We start from the raw sequence: 20,036 nt of genomic DNA, 5'->3' as shown, positions 1-20,036 counted from the left end.
CCTGAGATACTTGTTTACCATATTAATATTGGCCCATATATTGATAGATATTCTAATTTTATGTTTTTCATTTATTGTTGGGATAAACTCTACAGTATACTCAAACTTTAACCTTAATTGTACTCTAGTAGTAAGTAATTTTTTTAAAAAGGGTTTTATATTAGTGTAGATTAGGTTTGGCTACACTTAACAGATGAACCTAAATAATGGTGGATAAATAAAATACTTGTTTTTATTCTGTTTCTCATGTTTTGAAATTCTAGAACTGGTAGGCTCCAAGTTGGTATGGTCTATTCTCCATGAAGTCAAATTCCCAATTCCCTCTTACATTATTTCTTCCTCATAAATGGCCTTCATTCCAAACCACTACTCATGGTCCAGCATGCCTACCAGAGTTATGACCATTAAGCCGTTAATCAGAAAGTGTGAGAAGGCCTCCAACTTTCCATTTATAAGAACATTTCCTATGAGATGTGCAAACCACTTCTATCTTTTTAGCCAGAATATAATCATATGGTCATATCTATATGAAACAGATATTTAATATTTTCGTGGACTCTTCTGTTCATTATGTGTTTACTATTGAGGAAGATAAGAATGGCTATTTAGTAAAAATTAAGTATTTGCAACAGATATTTTAGAATAAAAAGAGTTTATATTCTTATGTTCTTTTATTTTGATATCTGATTTGTGGAATCTAGAATACATAAGCATCACAGAATGGTGGAAACAACTCTTTATTCTTTTTTTCTTTTCTGGAAAACCTGGTCTCTTAAAGTTTGTTAGAAGTTATTATAGTGTTTGGCCAGACTTGGTGTCTTATGCCTGTAATCCTAGCACTGTGGGAAGCCACGGAAGGAAGATCACTTGAGCTCAGGAGTTCAAGACCAACCTGGGCAACATAACAAGACCTTGTTATTATTAAAAAAAAAAAAAAAATTAGCTGATCATGGTGATGCACACCTGTAGTCTCAGCCTCTCAGGAGGCTGAGACAGAAGGATCCCTTGAGCCCAAGAGATTGAGGTTGCAGTGAGCTATGATTGTGCTACCACACTCCAGCCTGGTGACAGAGCAAGACGGTATCTAAAATATTAAAAAAGAAAAAAATTAAAGAAATTCTTATAGTGTTTGCACCTTCAACTTTTTAGCAAAAAAGCATATTCATCTAATCAAATGTTCTTTTCAATTTTTTGTGACAATAGGTAAATTGCATACTTTCTCAGAAGTTTTATTAGTTTATTAGCTTATCAACTTTATTTACAAAATTTTTAGTCATATTATTGTTTTATAGTAGCTTCCAAATTTACATTCTGAGTTTCTTTTCACTCTTCCCAAACTTCCTTTCTTTCTCTTGATGAGTCTTACCAGAGGTTTGAAGAGCTTGTGTTTGATTTCCTAATTTTTTTTCCATTTCAAGTCTTATTTCCTAGAATATTTTCATTGTTTTTTTTTTATGAGTTCCAGCTTTCTATTTTACCTTAATATTTATTATTTCAGAATCTTAAATTTAATGTGAAATAGCTAGATTATCCATTTGCCCTTTTAATCTGAAGCTTTCATCTGTAATTTTATAAATTAGCTTTCATATTACCCCCAAACTTTCTCATTTCTATTTATTTTATCTCTGTGTGAATCTTCAAGTGACTTATGTCCTCTAGATTATCCAACAGTGTTTTTGTTTTTCAGTACTTTCCATCTCCTTATCAACTTCTGATGCCTCATAGGAGAGTTCATCTACCTATGATTCCTTGTTATCTACTGGTATATTTATCCTGTTTCCCAAGCAATTATTAAAGTCTGTATTTCAATGATTGAACTTTTCACACCTCTTCCTTTTCAATTGGTGTTTCTTTATATCTGCTTGCTCATGTGGAGGTTTTCAGAATCTTTCTTTATATACCTGAGGATATTTATTATGCTCACGTGAAATCTCATTTCCATGTGATCTTTAATTCTGGTTCTTTTAAAATAAGATTTTTTTAAATTTATTTTATGCTGTTTTTACTTTTCTGAAATATTATATTCCATGTGACTCATATTCTTCTAGAGTTTAAGCTGTTTTTGATGGAAGTCTATAATTAGTGAGATAAAAATTCTAGGCCCTGACTTCTGTTTCTTCTAGTGAGTTTAATGAAAAATGGGCATGTCATAGTTTGGGAAGCTCCTATTCCTACAATCTTGACTTTAAAACCTATTTGCAAAACCAAGTAAACTTGTCTCTTGAATCAAACACTACTTTTCAAGAGTTTCCCTCATCTTGAATATGTTCATGTCTGTGAGAGTTTGCAAAAGATACAGAGAAAATACTAGAAAAAATGTATGATTTCAATAAAAATCTACTGCTACCACCCCTCACCCTAACTAGGGTCTGGTGACATCCAGACATGGTAAGGAAGCAGCACAAGTTGAAAGTTCTACTTTAATTGATCTAAATATATGTGGGGCCTGGCCATAGTCTACTATGGGCTGTTTCCTCCTTAAACTACATTACTGCTTTTTTCAGTCCTTTTGTTTCCCAGCGTTTTCACACTTGATTTTTAGGTCTTGCCACTTCTATTGGAAGTATGATGTACTCAAGTTTGGGTACAGCAGAAAGAGTAAACATAAATTGCAATCCTATTTTATAAAAGGAAAACCAGCCTTTTATAGAATACATTTTACAGTTATGGGTACTTTTGTATTGAATACAAATATTCTGTCATAATGAATATTTAATAGAAGCAATATACTAAATCCAGCTGAGAATAAATTAAAGGAAAATATATAATGCATAAACCACACACAATTATATAACATTTATATATAAATTTATTAAGTATATGAAAATTTAATTCATATATATATAAATTAAATTTAAATTTTTTTTAGTATTTAAAAGTAGAAGCAATGGCAATTAGGTATTTTTACATAACAACATACATGCTTCTTGTGTTATATTCCTTAGTGTTCTTTAACTATTTTAAAGCCTTAGCTATTTGTATCCTTGTTTTGTCATGTTGAACCCAAAGCCAGGGTTATCCCAGCTAATTTGCAATAGAAACAGCCTATGAAGGGCATTCTGTTAACTCTGAGGCTATGAGTGACAAAAGAGATGTATAAAATCCTTGACTTTTGGCAAGAAGAGGCTATCTTTTTTCTTTTTTTTTTTGAGATGGAGTCTCGCTCTGTCACCCAGGCTGGAGTGCAGTGGCGCGATCTCGGCTCACTGCAAGCTCCGGCTCACTGCAAGCTCCGCCTCCCGGGTTGACGCCATTCTCCTGCCTCAGCCTCTCCGAGTAGCTGGGACTACAGGCGCCCGCCACCACGCCCAGCTAATTTTTTTTTATATATATTTTTAGTAAAGACGGGGTTTCACCCTGGTCTCGATCTCCTGACCTCGTGATCCGCCCGCCTCGGCCTCCCAAAGTGCTGGGATTACAAGCGTGAGCCACCGCGCCTGGCCAAGAAGAGGCTATCTTAAGGTCTAAATATTATCAGAAAAAGTGTCTCTTAGTAGATTTCCTTATTGCATTAATTTTTTAACTACTTCCTTTAGTTTTGAACTTCATCTTTTTGAATAGGCTCATAAAAACTAATTTTCAGATTATCAAATTTTTTATTCCTCATAGGTTTTTCAGAACATACTTATTTTACGTAGTAAAGAACACATATTTGGGATTTTGCTGAATAACACTGTAATTTTCTCTTAAATCTCCATTATTACTAATAATCACCCTACACATACATCTGATGTTCTTTTTAATAACAAGGAATCACTCAGTTGTTTTAATCAATTACCCACTGTGAATGATATGTTCAAATAGAACCAAATTCTATCATGTGTATCGTATTGCCTTACCAGTTGATAGAAAAGTATATGATAAATGTTTGCACTAATCTTAGCAACTAATTTTTATTACTAATTTTGCTAGTATGTATCATTTATTCATACAGATCTATTTTATAACTACAAAGTAGTTCATTTTTTGAAATTATTTATTATCAACAGATTTCATATGTATTAGAAAAATATCTAAATGTCTTTTTGCCTAGGTAGTATCGTAGTAGAAACAATATACTTTAGCTTTCTTATAGACTCTATCTGCCGTTTTAGTCAAGTTTAAAAAATTGTAATTGCTTACTATAAAGGATACATTTAAAAAGTTGTATTATTTTTGTCTCTGGTCCATTATTGTTTGCATGTGGCAAATGGTGTAACAATGCTCTTAAGGAATAACTTTCTGAATAAGATACTCATGCTATTTGTTAATGGCGGGGTTAGTATCAATTTTTTAGCATGTTATAGAATTTATTATAGATTTATTATGAGCCATATTTATCTCATCTTTCTAAAGATACATCATTTTTTAATGATACGTAACTCAAAATATACAAAAGCATGTGAAATCTCCAAGATTAAAATATTCTTACAAATGTATCTAGCTTCATTGCATAAAATATATGAAAACCTTCCCAACAATTGATTCTTATCTTTAGCTAGAAAATGTATGAAGATAGGAAACTCTTTAAATCTCATAGCAAATCATTCAATTTTTGACAGGTCTTCCCTATTAGGTGTTTCTGCTACAAGTTGGTCCTAAATATATTTTCCATTTCTCCAAGTTCTATTCTTTACATTCTTACTATAGAAATCTACCTGCTTTCTAAAATTATAATTCTCTAGAGATTTCTTTTATAGAGATCATCTTCCCTTACAAATTTTCCAAGTTGTATCTTTCTAAGTGATATAGAAATTATCACTGTTCCCAAATGGGTTCCACTTTGCTTAAGCTAGTGAAAATTTATGAGCTAAATTAAATTTACCTAGCAGAAAATGAATATATCATTTTTCTTTCACTGTTAATGATACATTATTAAATGTAGTCTAAGGTCATATATGTTCTTTGAACAAGAATGTCATATTTTATCTTCTCTCAATTAACTCATTTTTGACTATGTGACTAGAAAGCCCCTTTTAAAGCATTGAGTTCTATTCCAAATCTAGACTGCTTTAGTATTTGCATTTTTTAAAGGACTGGGGAAAGATAAAGGCAAGAGTACAAGCAAGGCCTTACTTACGATAAATGTGTGTGTATTTTTCAAAAATATAGTCAGTTCAATACTCTAAATTATCACATGTTCAGTTTTTTGGAGTTCATTTGAATAAACTTCATGAGATCCAAAAACTGAAAGATAGACATTGAAGAGGAGACATCAATCAAAATTTAGAGTATTATGTATATGCTTCTAGGATGGAGAGCGGACATGATTTAGAAGCATTTGGTGACATTTTAGTGCTATTGGTAATGTTCTTATTCTTAAAGTGGGTAACTCTATTAAGTGTTCATTATTTTTTTCAAAACCAGCATAAATATTATACATATTATTTAATGTGTATCTAATTACAATTATGAAAGTATAATTTTTCACAAAAAGCTAAAATCATAACTGCTAATATAAATTAAAAATACATCAAATATTTTAATTTAATTAATATAGGAGAGATTAATAAAGGAGAGATTCAGAAAAACATTTAGACCAATTCAAAAAGCAGTTGAGAAACTGTGTAGTTAAAGGCAAGCTGATAAGGAAATGTCATTACAACATTATGGGGTCAGATACATCCCTAATTAATATCCTATAAAGAAAATGAAGTGTGTCTTTAGCCCACTTGATATTGTCAAGATGTACAACTCAGATGTTTGCCTTGTTCTCAAGTTTTTTGGGTAATTTTTTAAGTAAGTTTAAAAACAGAAAGAAACTAAAATTAATAAATTAAAAAGAACATGTATATTTGTACAATAAAAGATTTGCTTCACATAAGATTATGTTAATAACCCACATCTCATTAGATATTAAGTAAGACATTTTCTTTTCTTTTTTTTTTTTTTTTTTTTTTGAGATGGAGTCTCGCTCTGTTGCCCAGGCTGGAGTGCGGTGGCATGATCTCGGCTCACTGCAAGCTCCGCCTCCCGGGTTCACGCCATTCTCGTGCCTCAGCCTCCCGAGTAGCTGGGACTACAGTCACCCGCCACCACGCCCAGCGAATTTTTTGTATTTTTTAGTAGAGATGGGATTTCACCGTGTTAGCAAGGATGGTCTCGATCTCCTGACCTTGTGATCCATCCGCCTGGGCCTCCCAGAGTGCTGGGATTACAGGCGTGAGTCACCACGCCTGGCCTATATTTTCTTAAATTGTCTCTTTTATCAATGTTTAAAATGGAAATGAAGATAGGAATATTAAATAAAAAATCAATAGTATCTTAAGAATGTTTCTTTTTCTGCATGACTCATCTATTCAACAGCTGTTTGTTGTGTTCTGTAGTGTGTCTTGTACATGTTGAGTGCTGCTCTGAGAATTTGGAAATATGAAGGAAACAAAATATAACAATTATTTCCTCTTGTTGCATTTACATTTTAGTGGCAGGCAGTAGATAACACTTAAATAAAACTAATAACAGAACTTCACATAGTGATACATGCAATGTAAATATATATATATAAAATAATAAATAAAATTTGGATAATAGGAGAGAAATATGGGGAATGGATAAAGAAGACTGTCGGTTTAGGTCAGTAAAGCCTTCTTAATGAGAAAAGCTAGTTGTGCTAAGATCACATGTGCTTCTGAATGGAATAAGTGATAAAAATCGCATCTTGCAATTAAAAAAATAGGTAACTAATTTACCTCTCTCAGATAAATTGAACTTAACTAATATACTGTGCGGTCAAATTTCCAAATAGAAAAGGCTGGTGTTTCTATCCTGATACTCTGTTTCAAAGCCATTTTTTGAAATATGGAATAAAATATGAATTATCTTTGGAGTTGTGGGAATGCCATGGATTATAGTATTAGATTAAGTTTAACAAGATTGTTTAATTGTATTGCAAAGCAAACCACAATTGCTGCTCAATCTTAAGATGTGGTGGAAGTGTTTATATTATCTTTATCTCTATTGCTATAATTATCATTAATCTTTAAGGTTTGAAATGAATAGCTTCTTTTTTTTATTATAAAAGTGATACATGTACATGGGAATAAAATTTTAAACCATATAGAGGGACATATTATTGAAAGTAAAATTTCCTTCCCTGCCATTCCTCAAATTCTTGCTCACATTTGTCATTTTCTATTTTTGGTTCATCTGACATGTTATGTTCAGTAGACTTGATTAAGTTTTCTCAGTTTCATATATGATTCCATATTATATATACATTATTTTCTCTAAATGAAATACTATGATTGAATCATAGAGAAAGAAATATTTGTATGTTACTGAGCTCATGCCACTTGGTTCAAATTTCAAGATCAGATGGAATATGTCTTCTTCAACTGACTAGAATGTTTTATCTCATTTTTGAATTTTCAGTTTCTTGTTCATCTTCTTCCCCCAATCCCTCTTACACTTGAATTTTCTACTGATTTTCTATTATTTTGTTATTAAACAAGAAATTTTACTTAATAAACCATTAACATGTTTATTTAATCAAACAACTAACTAATATACTTCCTTCTTTTTAGGTGCATTATATGGCTGTTGGCCTGGGATCTTTTAAAGTTGTGTATTTGGCTACTCTTTAATTCTAATATCTTACACTTTCTTGACTCCTTTTTTTTTTTCAAGTCATATTGCAGCACTCCAGAAACATACTGGATGCTTGCATGTTATCAATTATTTTCAATTTATCCTTTTACTAATTGATAATACATGGCATTTTATGTGGAAAATAATTTTTCCTGAGAACTGTACAGACATTGTTTTTTCTAAATTCACCAATAATCACCTCTTCCCCCAGCATTTTTCTTCCTTAGTTTGGGTTTTCCCAAAGGAGCCTTTTAAGCAAGAATTTGATTTCAGATAGTTGATTTTGGAAATGAACCTAAAAATACTTGCAGTGTAGACAGGAAATCTCACAGAAAAGGGAAGGCAACCAATACAAGGTTTGTTATCAAGTGAATTATCACAGTGGGTATCTGAAACCTCATCCCGCAGAGGATCCTTGAGAATCAGTGTAACTGTTGTGCCTCAATGTAATTCCCCCTGAGGAGTGAGGAATTAGGGATATTTACTCTCCAGTTTTTATCATGCATCGAGCGGGGCATTGGATTCCCTGGCATGGGTTCTATGAGCTGAGAATCTTAGACAAAGAAACTCAGGTGCTGGCAGTTGGACTTTGGGTGAGGAGTTGGAGCTCTGACTGCATATGCTATGTTGTTTATTTCTACATAGTCTGTCATCTTGTATCTGTTTTCCTACTCTAGAAGAATTTATGAATTATCTTTATTCTTTGAATTTCAAAATTTCAGAAGAATGAATCTATGTATATGAGGATCATTTAGTCTGTCTAACATTTGGTAGTCTAAAGTCTTTCTTTAGCTCTGTGAAAAGTTATTCTGTTATTATTTTGATTATTTCCTTCACTCCACTCTCATTCTTTTTTTCTTTCAGAAACCACTGTTAGACAGATGTTGGTAGATTTCCTAGGCTTTATTTTCTCACACACATATTGATTTTTCCCTAAACAATTGTGTTTTTATGTTCCGTGACCTCTATCTTGTTTGCTGCTTTTTTTCACAGCAAGCTGTTAGGTTTTATATATTCTTTTTTATCTTTTTATAGAAGGAATATATTCTGAGGACCTTTTAGGAGCATTCTCTGATTGTCTTGCTCCCATCTATGGCCTTATTCTCAAATTAGTCTAAGTATTATTGAATAGAGGCTTTATTATTGTGACAACTTTTTCCAGAGAAAACTCTTTCTGATGCAGGATGCAGAGAGTGGTTTTTCAACTCCCAGCAGCCACTCCTATTTTTTGGTATAGATGTCAAGTACATGTCAGGTATATTTTATTACAGATTTCTCTTAGTTTTGATGTTAAATATTCCTCCCTCCTTTTATCTTATTTAAAATTTTAGTTGATTTCGATAGAAGGATATGAAGTAGTTCACTAATTTTATCTCAGGTTAACTCACCTTAAAGTTAATTCATATAAATAGAACCTAAAAGATATACCTTTTTTTGTAAGTAGCTTTCTAAATAGCTTTCTTTCTTTCTTTTTTTGTATGTAGGTTTCTTTTTTTTGTAAGTAATTTCTTATCAGTTATGAATATTTGTACTTAGTTTCAAAATGAAGTGTTTTTCATCTTTTATTTATTTTGTTTTGGGACAGCGTCTCCCTCCATCTGAACTCCAGGCTGGAGTTCAGTCATGTGATCATAGCTCACTGCAGCCTTGACCTCCTTGGCTTAAGCGACCTTCCCACCTCAGCCTCTTAAGTTGCTGAGACTACAGGTGTACACCACCACAGCAGGCTAATTTTTTAATGTTTTGTAGATATGGATCTTGCTATGGTGCCAGGACTAGTCTCAAACTCCTGGGCTCAAGTAATCCTCCTGCCTCAACCTCCGAAAGTGCTACGATTACAGACGTGAGTCACTACGCCTGGCAAAATGATATTTTTCTAATTATAGAAGTACTATCAGTTCATCACAGAACTATTTTAAATACATGAATATATATAAAAAGTAATGCCAGAATATCTATTACAACAGCTCAGATGTTACTTAATCTTAGGTAGTTTTCTCCATATATATTTTCACTAGTGCAGTCCTTTAAAAAATATTTTAATGTGCATATTTTCATTATTATAATTTATGGTAAAGAGATTAACACATACGTTTTCTAATAAAATCTATGTTTTTAGTACTGTTAGGGTTCTCCAGAGGAACAAAACTAATAGATGATACATGTATATATCCTATTTGTTTATGGATTTTTTTGTTGCTCTTATAACTAATTTTTTAGTAAATGTGTATGTATATATACACATATATATACACATATATACACACAAATACATATATGTCAGGTTACAAATTATAGAAAAGGGCATGTGTATACATACATATATAATTTATACATACATATGTATGTGTATATGTACCCTTTTCCATAATTTTTAACCTGAAATATTTTGTCTGTTGTGGACCTAATTCTAAAAATGAGACAAAGAAGTCATGACCATGGCTTATACCCATTAAACCATTCCAAGAAATATTACAAACGGACCAAGTAACAGAGCAACTGGTTGTAATGAATTCAGGATTTGAGCCAAATGTCCAGCTCATTTAGTCTGACTTTAAATATATATATTAAAAACCAGCTGGGCACAGTGTCTGTAATCTCAGCACTTTTTGGGAAGCCAAGGCAGGAGTATTACTTGAGTCCAGGAGTTTAAGACCAGCCTGGGCAACACAGCAATACCTATCTCTACAAAAAAATAAAAAATTTGCTGGGCATGGTGGTGTATGCCTCTGGTCCCAGCTACTCAGGAGGCTGAGGTGGGAGGAACATTTGAGCCCAGAAAGCTGAGGTTGCAGTGAGCCATGATTGTACCACTCCAGTTCAGCCTGGGTAACAGCAGGACCCTTTCTCAAAATAAATAAATACATATATATACATATATATATATATAGAGAGAGAGAGAGTGAGAGAGAGCGCGCTAGAATTAGGTCTACAACAGACACAATGTTTAAGCTTAAAAATTATGGAAAAGAGCACATAGGTACATATATATGTAATGTGGCTTAGGGCATATATATACATACATATAAACATACATATATATGTCATATTATATGTATGTATATATGTGCCCTTTTCCATAATTTTTAATCTGAAATACATAGAGGAACAAAGCTAATAGGTAGTTATAGGTATATATCCTATTTGTTTATGGATTTTTTTCATTATACAATATAGTTATATATATAATTGCCTATTTGAAACCTTCAGAAAAAATAAATTGCATTAAATATAGTTTTGACAGGCCTCACTTATATTTTTAAAAAAAGGAATTACAAAGTAGATTGAGCTAGAATAAGATAAAGATTACTGTAAATTCTGTATTTATTTGTTTTATTTGTATTAAGGGAGTAACAATTAGCGTAATTTAAAATTTTAATATTTTTCATCTGCAAATCATTTCCTAAGACCTTAACATGCTTTCTAGTTTCTACTTTATTTTATTTTAAATTAAAAATCTCATCTGCTATTTGACATTAATATCATTATCCTGATTTTTAATAATAATTTTAAAAATAATATTTATTATGGCAATGATGGAGGCTAAAAACATGAAATAAGAAAAAGATTTGGAGTCTGTACTTATGTTGAATAGAAGTGAAATAACCAACGTTAAGAAGTGTGAAGAAGGTAAATGGCGTTCCTTCTAAAAGACATTGCTTATTAGCAAAGAAGCGCTATTTGTTTTTAAAAGCAATCCAAGTGTAGAGAGAGGAAAATCTGATTATTCATAAACACGTTCAATTTGAGATTTTTTCTTCTACGCTTTCTAGTGGTGACATACATGCGATTCTAGTTTAAATGAGACGTTTGCACTGAATCTGTAGACAATGTGTATCTCTTCTATATTGAGTCTGTTCAATTAGGAAAATTACAGAAGAATCTACAATTAAAACAATAACAACAAAAAGTGGTCCACACATGAGAACTTATTGAAAGACACAAAAGAGTTCATAACGTTAGAATGAATTGGGAAATATAAATAATATTTTTCAAATAAATATGTAAAGGAGGCTGATAAGAAGTCTTCTGAGATGTAAAAGAATCAAGAGATTGCTTTGATATGGACACCAAAGGGGAAAAAAGATTAAAAAGACGTGCTAAAGTGTAAAATATGATTAAAAGGAGAAAAGAGGGAATTTGATCCTAATAAATAATGTTTTCATGTTGTTTGTTTTTTAGGCAAGCTCTTACTCTGTCATCCAGGCTGGAGGGCAGTGGTGCAATCACAGCTTGCTGCAGCCTGGACCTGCTGGGCTCAAGTGATTCTCCCACCTCAGCATGCGCCACCATGCATGCCCAGCTATTTTGTGTGTTTGTGTGTCTGTGTGCAGACAGGGTTTTTCCGTGTTGCCCAGGCTGGTCTCAAACTCCTGGGGTCAAGCCATTCACATGCCTCAGCCTCCTAAAGTGCAAGGATTATAGGCATAAGCCACCACATCTGGGCTAAATAATGTTTTCACAAAAGGTGTACTATAATTGACAATTAAATTTTAATCAGGTAACAAAAGATACATTACATAGGACCAAAATAAAATTATAAGAAGACAATACAAGAAGCAAGAGACCCAATTCTCACTGGAGAGTAAAGAAAGACTATAACAAGTAATAAGTATATAGAAAGTAATTAAAAACAAACAAACAAAAAACTGATGGGCTGGGTGCTGTTGCTCATGCCTGTAATCCCAGGACTTTGGGAGGGTGAAGAAGGTAGATGTCTGGAGCCCAGAAGTTCAAGAGCAGCCTGGGGAACACGGAGAAACCCCATCTCTAAAAAAAAATAGTAAGCCAGCAGTGGTGGCGCATGCCTGAAGTCCCATCTACTCAGGAGGCTAAGATGGGAAGATCACCTGAGCCTGGGGAGGTTGAGGCTGCAATTAACCGTGATTGTGTCACTGCACTCCAGCCTGGGTGACAGAGTGAAACCTTGTCTCAAAGCAACAACCACAACAAAAGGAGTGGTAATTCCAGTCTTAATTCAAATCTGAAAAGAGTATTACATTAGTCAGAAAAAAGTAAATGAGAAAATAATAATCCTTGACATTCAATTCATATGCAAAATGTTTCACAGAATATTTTTACAAATTATTTTCACAGAAACTGTCACTTACATTATACCGTATAATTTTCCACATCGTACATCATATAAGTGGGCTTTGACTTGTCAATTGGATGCACATATGCAATGCTTAGAGTTAACAAAAGACCATTGGTTTTTCCAGAGGAAAAAAGAAAACTTAATTTTCTAAAAGCCGTCTGCAGACTAGGGTCACACTAACTCACCAACTTCAGGGCAAAAGAAAAGTGCACTTTTATGGGGGGTGTTGGAGAGTTAGAGATTATAATGTTAAAAATCTCAGGTCAGGAGAGGAGTGAAGAGAGTGAAGTATAGAGTCTTGACTGAATGACCTTTAAGCCCCAAATCATCATTCTCTCTTAACTGGCTAATTCCAGGTGGTTGGTGGGATGGCACCAGCTTGTCTGTTGGTGGCCAGGTGGGGAATCTCTAGCTAGAGTTGTTTTTGATATTGTTTTCAGGAATTGCTCTTTGATTTGGTTACAGATAAGCAGTGTTGCAATATTCTCCAAGGACACACGGAGTATGACTACTCGCTCACCCTACCATGGCCTCTTGGTTCTACTTTTCACTATTGAGACAGGGAGTTCATCTTTTCATCTTGTCTGTCAATTGAAAGCATGATTTGACATTAATAAGGCCTTATGAATGCATCCCTAGTGTCCTTTCGAAAGGATTTTGGAGTGAGTAATGATAAAAGGAGTTACATCGTAGAAAAATGTGTGATCTTAAGTAGGTTTAACAGGATTACAAGAGCTACCTGTATAGTCAGCACAGTTTATATATATTGGGAATTGATTCTCTGTCAACTTTTCTTAAATCTGAACTAAAGTTGTGACTGCTGGGTATGTCATCATCATTAGTACCGCTTCAACTTAGTAGCATTTTAGCTTCCTCAGAACTCGATGTTGGAAGAGTTGATTTCATGAACTGTCATGAGATGGTAAACTAGACTTCCTCAAACTTAAAATTTTTTCTAACATTATTTCAATCATTTCTTGTGCCATAACAGTTAAAAATGGTCAAAGTATACATGCTTAGATAATCAGCTATTACCCTGCCTGTTTGACTAATTAGCCAGTGATCATTTCCATCAGACAAAGGTTCTCTGGCATGCCATTAAAATGCATAAAGACAATAGAAGGAATTCTCAATTATTCTGTAACACTCAGTACAGATCCTTGCTTGCCATAGATTATTTGTAAGAAAATCACAAAGCTGTACTCTTTCTGGTACATAGGTAGTACTATGATATTCTACCTCCTCATTATGACTGGTTGTTACATTTAAGCAATTTGCTTTCAATGGAGCTACCACCACATTTCTTTGAAGGACCTGTGTTTTATCAACTTAAAGTAGTTTTGACAACTCTTTGACTCCAAAACATATTAGTCCACTAGAGGAGAGTGTTCCTACTTATTTTGAGCTAGTCTTTTCCAAATGTATCTACAGAAAATGAGAAAGGAAGATGTAATTATATATAGCAAGTACGTGAATGAAATTCATATACTGTTGACTGTGAAAAGAAAAAATAGCTTTCATAGATTATTCCAATATCTGTTTTATTCATCAGTACTTTAAAAATATCTGAAATGAGTAAGACTTTTTTTTTTTAATTTCAACATTTCAATTGGCTTTATTCAGGATTCTGCAATTGGGCATTTCATTTAATAAAATAGAATAAGTGTTCAAATGAGCTGAGCAAAAGAAGTGGGATTTATATACAGACAAAGACTGAAGAAAGCAGAAGCAAAGAACAAGGAGTGTATTAGTTTTTTCAAAGCCATTTTTTTTTTGTAAGGCAGAGATAGGAAGACAAAACAATAAAATAATGACTGATAGCTCATATTGGGTTACTTCAGCCTTCTTTTGTGTAAGGATTAAAGCAGAGGGAACTTCATTACAATGCCCATTGAAGATTTAAACTGGCTTGTTTGGGTAATTGGCTGTTATTTCTCCTGATTTTTTGGAAGGTCAGGTAATAGCTGAGATTATTTGGATTTGGTGACCTGGAACTTTAGCATGGGTGACTCCATTTTGATTTTTAGTCTAGTATGTTGGGGCCTAGACTTTTAAAAGTCCTTTTCATGAGGAACTTTTGAGATATAATTGTATAATTTACTTTTTTTTAACACTTACACAGTCAACATACTAGATTACCATTAAGAGAGAGTGAAATTGATTTACTGTATTTTCAATTTGAGTGTGTATGCTCTCATGTCACGTTTTGGAACAATACATGTTTCAAATAAAAAATAATGTAACTAATTGCATTACATAATGTAACTAAGTCCAAAAAGTATATACAATTCATCCACAAACTTCATGGCATTTCATTATGAAATAATGGTGTACGATTACTACATATAAAAAATTAAAAGCACATTTCAAAATCAATCATTTTTAAAAAATTCTAAGATGTTAAAAATCTTATATTCTAAGACTTTTTCCTAGGCAATTTTTCCTGTGGCATAAAACATCTATATGGATAATTTTCTGAAGAGAAATTAAAGGAGGAAAAAAATTATTATATTTAATTTATACATGTATGTATATACAATGTGTAATAAATACTTACACACGAATGTCAGCAAATATACATTCATATAATATAAAGGAAAACAAAAGTGCAATTTTAGAGGCGATTTCATCTTAAGAATAAAAGAAGGAATTTCTGACAAAAAGGCAATATTTAAAAAAATTATGTGCTTACTTTTACATTCTAATAATAACACTGATGGCTAAATTACTCTATTTGTTGAAACAGAATGAGGAAAGGTCATTACTGTTTTTCACTGAGCACTTTTAAATGTTCACACACACAACACACATACAAGGTGGGGCACGGTTTTTTAGTTCTAAAAGATGCTTCAGTGTTTATTATCATGTATTTCATCTGGTTTCTTCTAAAATTGTTTATGCCTACAGCTTGGAAAATTATAGTTTAAGTAAGAATAGTTATTTCTTTGTGCCACACTTTTAGAGCAAAATTGGAAATCACAGTTTGAATCCTCTTCTTTCTCTGATTCTTAAATGCAAAATCTACTAGTCATAAATGTCAGTTTTACATTGGAACACATCTACTTAAAAATACAGTACATACAAAATGGAAAGTGTCTTCTTTGTTCTTTCCTACAACTTGAATAATGTTGAGTCAAAGGCATTTGTTGTTTAATACTATTAAACTTCAGTCCTATATGCGTTATCAAATAAGCCTACATTTCAAGTTTAAAATCTTTTTAAAACATGCCTTTTCCTTCCTACTGTTCTTTTAATTTTGCACGTTATAAGCCTAATTCTCCAATCCACAGGTTTACACAGGGGGTGCGGAAAATTGCAATTCTCACCCCTGTGGGAGCTTTGCCTTTCTCTGCAAGTCTGTTCTACTCCAAGACCCAGGAGAAGTTGAGGAAGCAGTGTGTGTCCCCTGGCAGAGTAATCTACTCCTAGTCTGTGCTACATCACATCTTTGTGTCGTGTGTGTGTGTGTAATATTGTGATACTGTGCCAGCATACCATGGCTCAATAACTTGACACCTGCAGGCAGGTGGAATTTACTGCTTGTAACAGGGAACTAAAAACGGTTTTGATGTGGAGATAAGTTTTTTACCACCTATAGTTAAGGTGGAACCCCATGTAGATGATAAGAAAAATAAAACAGTAAATGGAGTATGATCTTTTTTATGTAGTCTTATTATGTTGCATAATCTTCTAAATATGTTATACAACATAAAAAAATTTTAACTTGCCTTAAACATTGCATTATATTGAGAATCATAGTGCAACAAGACAGGGCTAAGTATCTCAACAAGCAGTGAAACCAAGTACTCCAAATATTTGTAAATTAAGAACATCTCTATAAAGTATTTTAGGACACTATGTCTGGGATGAATACTTTTCCTAAAATTAATTCTAATGACTGAAACTTAATTAGACATATTGCATGACAGAATTTAATAATAGTTCATAAAGAAAACCATGCATTAGGAGCTGCAGATTTTGAGCGAGACAAAATAGGAGTACCTTAATAATTAATAAAAATAGAAAAAATAAAAAGAAAACCAATATGTAAACCTACTACCAAATTTCTGTATATTCTTTCAACAGGTAATGGGGAGATGAAGGAGAGTGTAGATGAATAATTTCCCCTAAAATATTCTTATCTATGTTTCAAGTTAGTTCAAGTGTCCAAAAAAATAAAACGGAGAGGGAAATGACAAGCTTCATTAATAAGAAGAACTAAAACACTCAATTAGTATTTTTTTAAAAAAGCATTTCCTCACATATTGCAGTCATTTGTGTTAGTGTGGTACACACATCTGTGGAGTATACAAACATCTGTGAAGTGCTATAATTGTTTTTGGTAATAGGTTCTTCAGAGCTAACATCTGATGCTCTGCAATTCCAGAATATTTGATGCTTCTATCTAGATGAAGAACTCACATTATAGGCCCATACCCCTGTCTCTCCCTATGTCCACCCTCACTATTGGTTTGAAACATTTTAAAAATCTAAATGCATACCAAGTGTGTCACATAGAGTTTCCTTCTCTAGACTCCTTAAAAATTCTACCTGTCTCCAAGACCTCTGGTGGCCTTTGATTCTCTATTTTAATGTTTCGAATATCTATACAATTAGTTGGCAAAGAATTGTTTCAAATCAGATTTATTGTGATGAATTTATATTTAATACTTAGAAAAATTATGATGTCATGTTCATGCATACTGGCTATATAAATGAATGTCTAATATCAGTGAAGCGATGGATGGATTGAGGACCCATTGAGTATTTCACATTACTAGTCTAAGCATTTAACAAAATCAATTCTTATTCATAGTGTTGTTAGAAGAGCACAGGTCTTGAGATGGGATACACTTGCTTTGGAACACTTATCATTGTCTTTAAATGTGACTTTGACTCAGTTTTCCTTAATTTCCTTAAGCCTCTTTTTCTTTATCATGAGAATGATTATTTATGAATGCAAAAACTGTGCCAGTGTTAGATGTTCAGTTCCCTGCCACCTTCCCTTTTCAGTGCCAGCTGAAGTATCAAAATATAAGAACACAAATGATATGTTTATATAATTGTAACATTGTCAATACATTTTTTAAAAAAGATTTTGAAATATGGCTCTATGGTCAGAACTCATTAATATCTAGTGAATAGGAAAAATTATAATTTTCTAATTTGTTATTAATAATTCATGTCTAAGAAATTTATAAAAAGATGGGTAAATGAATTAGTTCTGTATTTTCTTATGACATTGCAAATTTTCTCACTTTGGAAATGTTACTACTTTTCTGGCACTTTGATTCTGAATGAGAACTACTTAAATCATTGCAACTGACACTATCCAGATTTGTTAAAAGTAAAATACCATTGATAGAGGTGGGAGACAGCCAAGTGCCTAGGCAGACAGGGAAGGGTCCCCCAAGAACCTCCAAACCACCCAGGTCATTGTGCACAAGGGGCTTGCCTAAACACACACACAGTGAAAAATTCCATGCCTTAACACAGGCACAGTAAGGGAAATAAATCAATGCGAGTGGCTCAGACTATGGGCCTCAGTGTACACTGGATGGATGGCATGGAGCCACCAGGAATTCACGCTTTATGCATGGAAGGAGTCTGGCCTCTTCAGCTCTTGTGGGGAAGTCCTGGTACTCCATTGTGAGGGGGAAATCTGCTTGGAGAACCCCTCTCTTTGCAGAGAGCTTTCCTTTCACTTAATAAATTCCAACCTCCTCACCCTTCAATGTGTTCTTATGCCTAATTTTTCCCTGTCCTGAGAAAAGAACCTGGATTTAGCTGAACTAAGGAACAAAAATCCAGCATCATTTTAGTGGTCTGTATGGGGACACATCAGAAGGGTGAGTAAAATGCAGACACAAAAATCTCTTTTACTTTTGTTTCTGAGCTTTCTCGTCCTCAGACTTTTTCTGAGTGCGAGGGAAACTGTCCATTCCTACCGTCATTCTCAGGGGTTGGGAATGTTGGCCTTGGTCCAACCCAGTCTTTTCTTTGGCATTTTCCGTTTTTTTTTTTTCAGGACTGTAATGACATCGATCTTTTCTTTTATAATATTGGGGGTGTTCACCCCCCACCCCAATGGCCATGGGCTCACATGCAGAACAGATGGGCAAGTGGTGGCTCCTGCCCCCTGCCCGTGCATGTCCTCCTGGCCAGCATTTCCCGCTGGCCATCCCCTCCTGCCAGATGCCCATGGAATGTTTCCTCCTCTGGATGAGTCCGGAAGGAGAAGACAGCAAAAGTTTCTCTCTTTATTGGAGAAATCCATTTGAATAAGAATAAGAGGTTCTTCCCCCAGGCATCTTCCCTGCCCAGCACTCAAACTGTTCTTTTTTCTTTTCTCCACCCTGTCAGCAGTTAACACAGCCCTACACTTAAGCTGATTTTTTAATTTTTTTTTTTTAATTTTCTCTACCAGGTCAGGAGTTGATAGGTTGGCATGAAGGTAGTTGTGGGTTTTTTTGCCATTAGAATGGTAGGGATGGCAATTGCTTTTGCACCAACCTAATAACATATCCCTGTGAGTACAGGGGGCTTCTTTATGCCAGAGGATTTTTTTTGAAAGGTGTTTTACTAGGCCAGGACCTCAATTCACAAGATACCTTTCTCTTCCTTGTTTGAGGAGGTAGCAAAGGAGCAACGCTGCTGACTGGTGGCTGCAGTCTGGCGAGGGACACCTGACACTTAATAATGAGTCCATTCAACCTCCTGAGGGAGTTCTTTTGCCCCAAACTCAATTCCAAGCTTTGGGTTGAAGCCCTAGGAAAGAAAACTGGATTGGAGGGATCCAGAGGCAGACAACAACAGAGGTTAGAAGGCACAGTGCAGGTAAGCATGACTAATTCCTGCTGATTAAGGCAAGCCTCCCTTTTCATGCATGGAGGTCATGCTAACATCCATGGAATAGATGAGGTCTAGGCAACTCAAAGGTTACAACAGCAGGGTGGGGCAGAGCGTATGTGGGTAAGAGTAGATGATCCCAGCCCCTAGATTCCCTGTTAACATGAGTGAAAGCTGCATTGGCACCCATGGTGGCATGCTGTTGAGGTCGCCAGGACTCGGGGATATAAGGATGGAAAAAAGAGAATGGATGCCTCCTCTCTCTCCCTCACATACTCTGAGTATTCACTGGGAGGAGAAGGGAATTAGGAGTGCCTTATCCCCTCTTCCCTGATTGGTAACCATCATCATCTTCAGTCTATAATTCTCTCAAATCCCTCCTGAACCCCTAGGACTTTGAAATAAAAAACAAACAAATAGCCTTCCTTTTCCTTTTTTCTCCTCTGTCCTCTCTTCACAGATAGGTAATTGTGTCCTCATACTACAGGACACTTCCCTTGGATGCATACTCCAAACTGGGAAA

Source organism: Symphalangus syndactylus, chromosome 4 (assembly GCF_028878055.3).
Source record: "Symphalangus syndactylus isolate Jambi chromosome 4, NHGRI_mSymSyn1-v2.1_pri, whole genome shotgun sequence".
Classification (NCBI taxonomy): Eukaryota; Metazoa; Chordata; class Mammalia; order Primates; family Hylobatidae; genus Symphalangus; species Symphalangus syndactylus.
Note: the sequence above shows the minus strand (reverse complement) of the source record.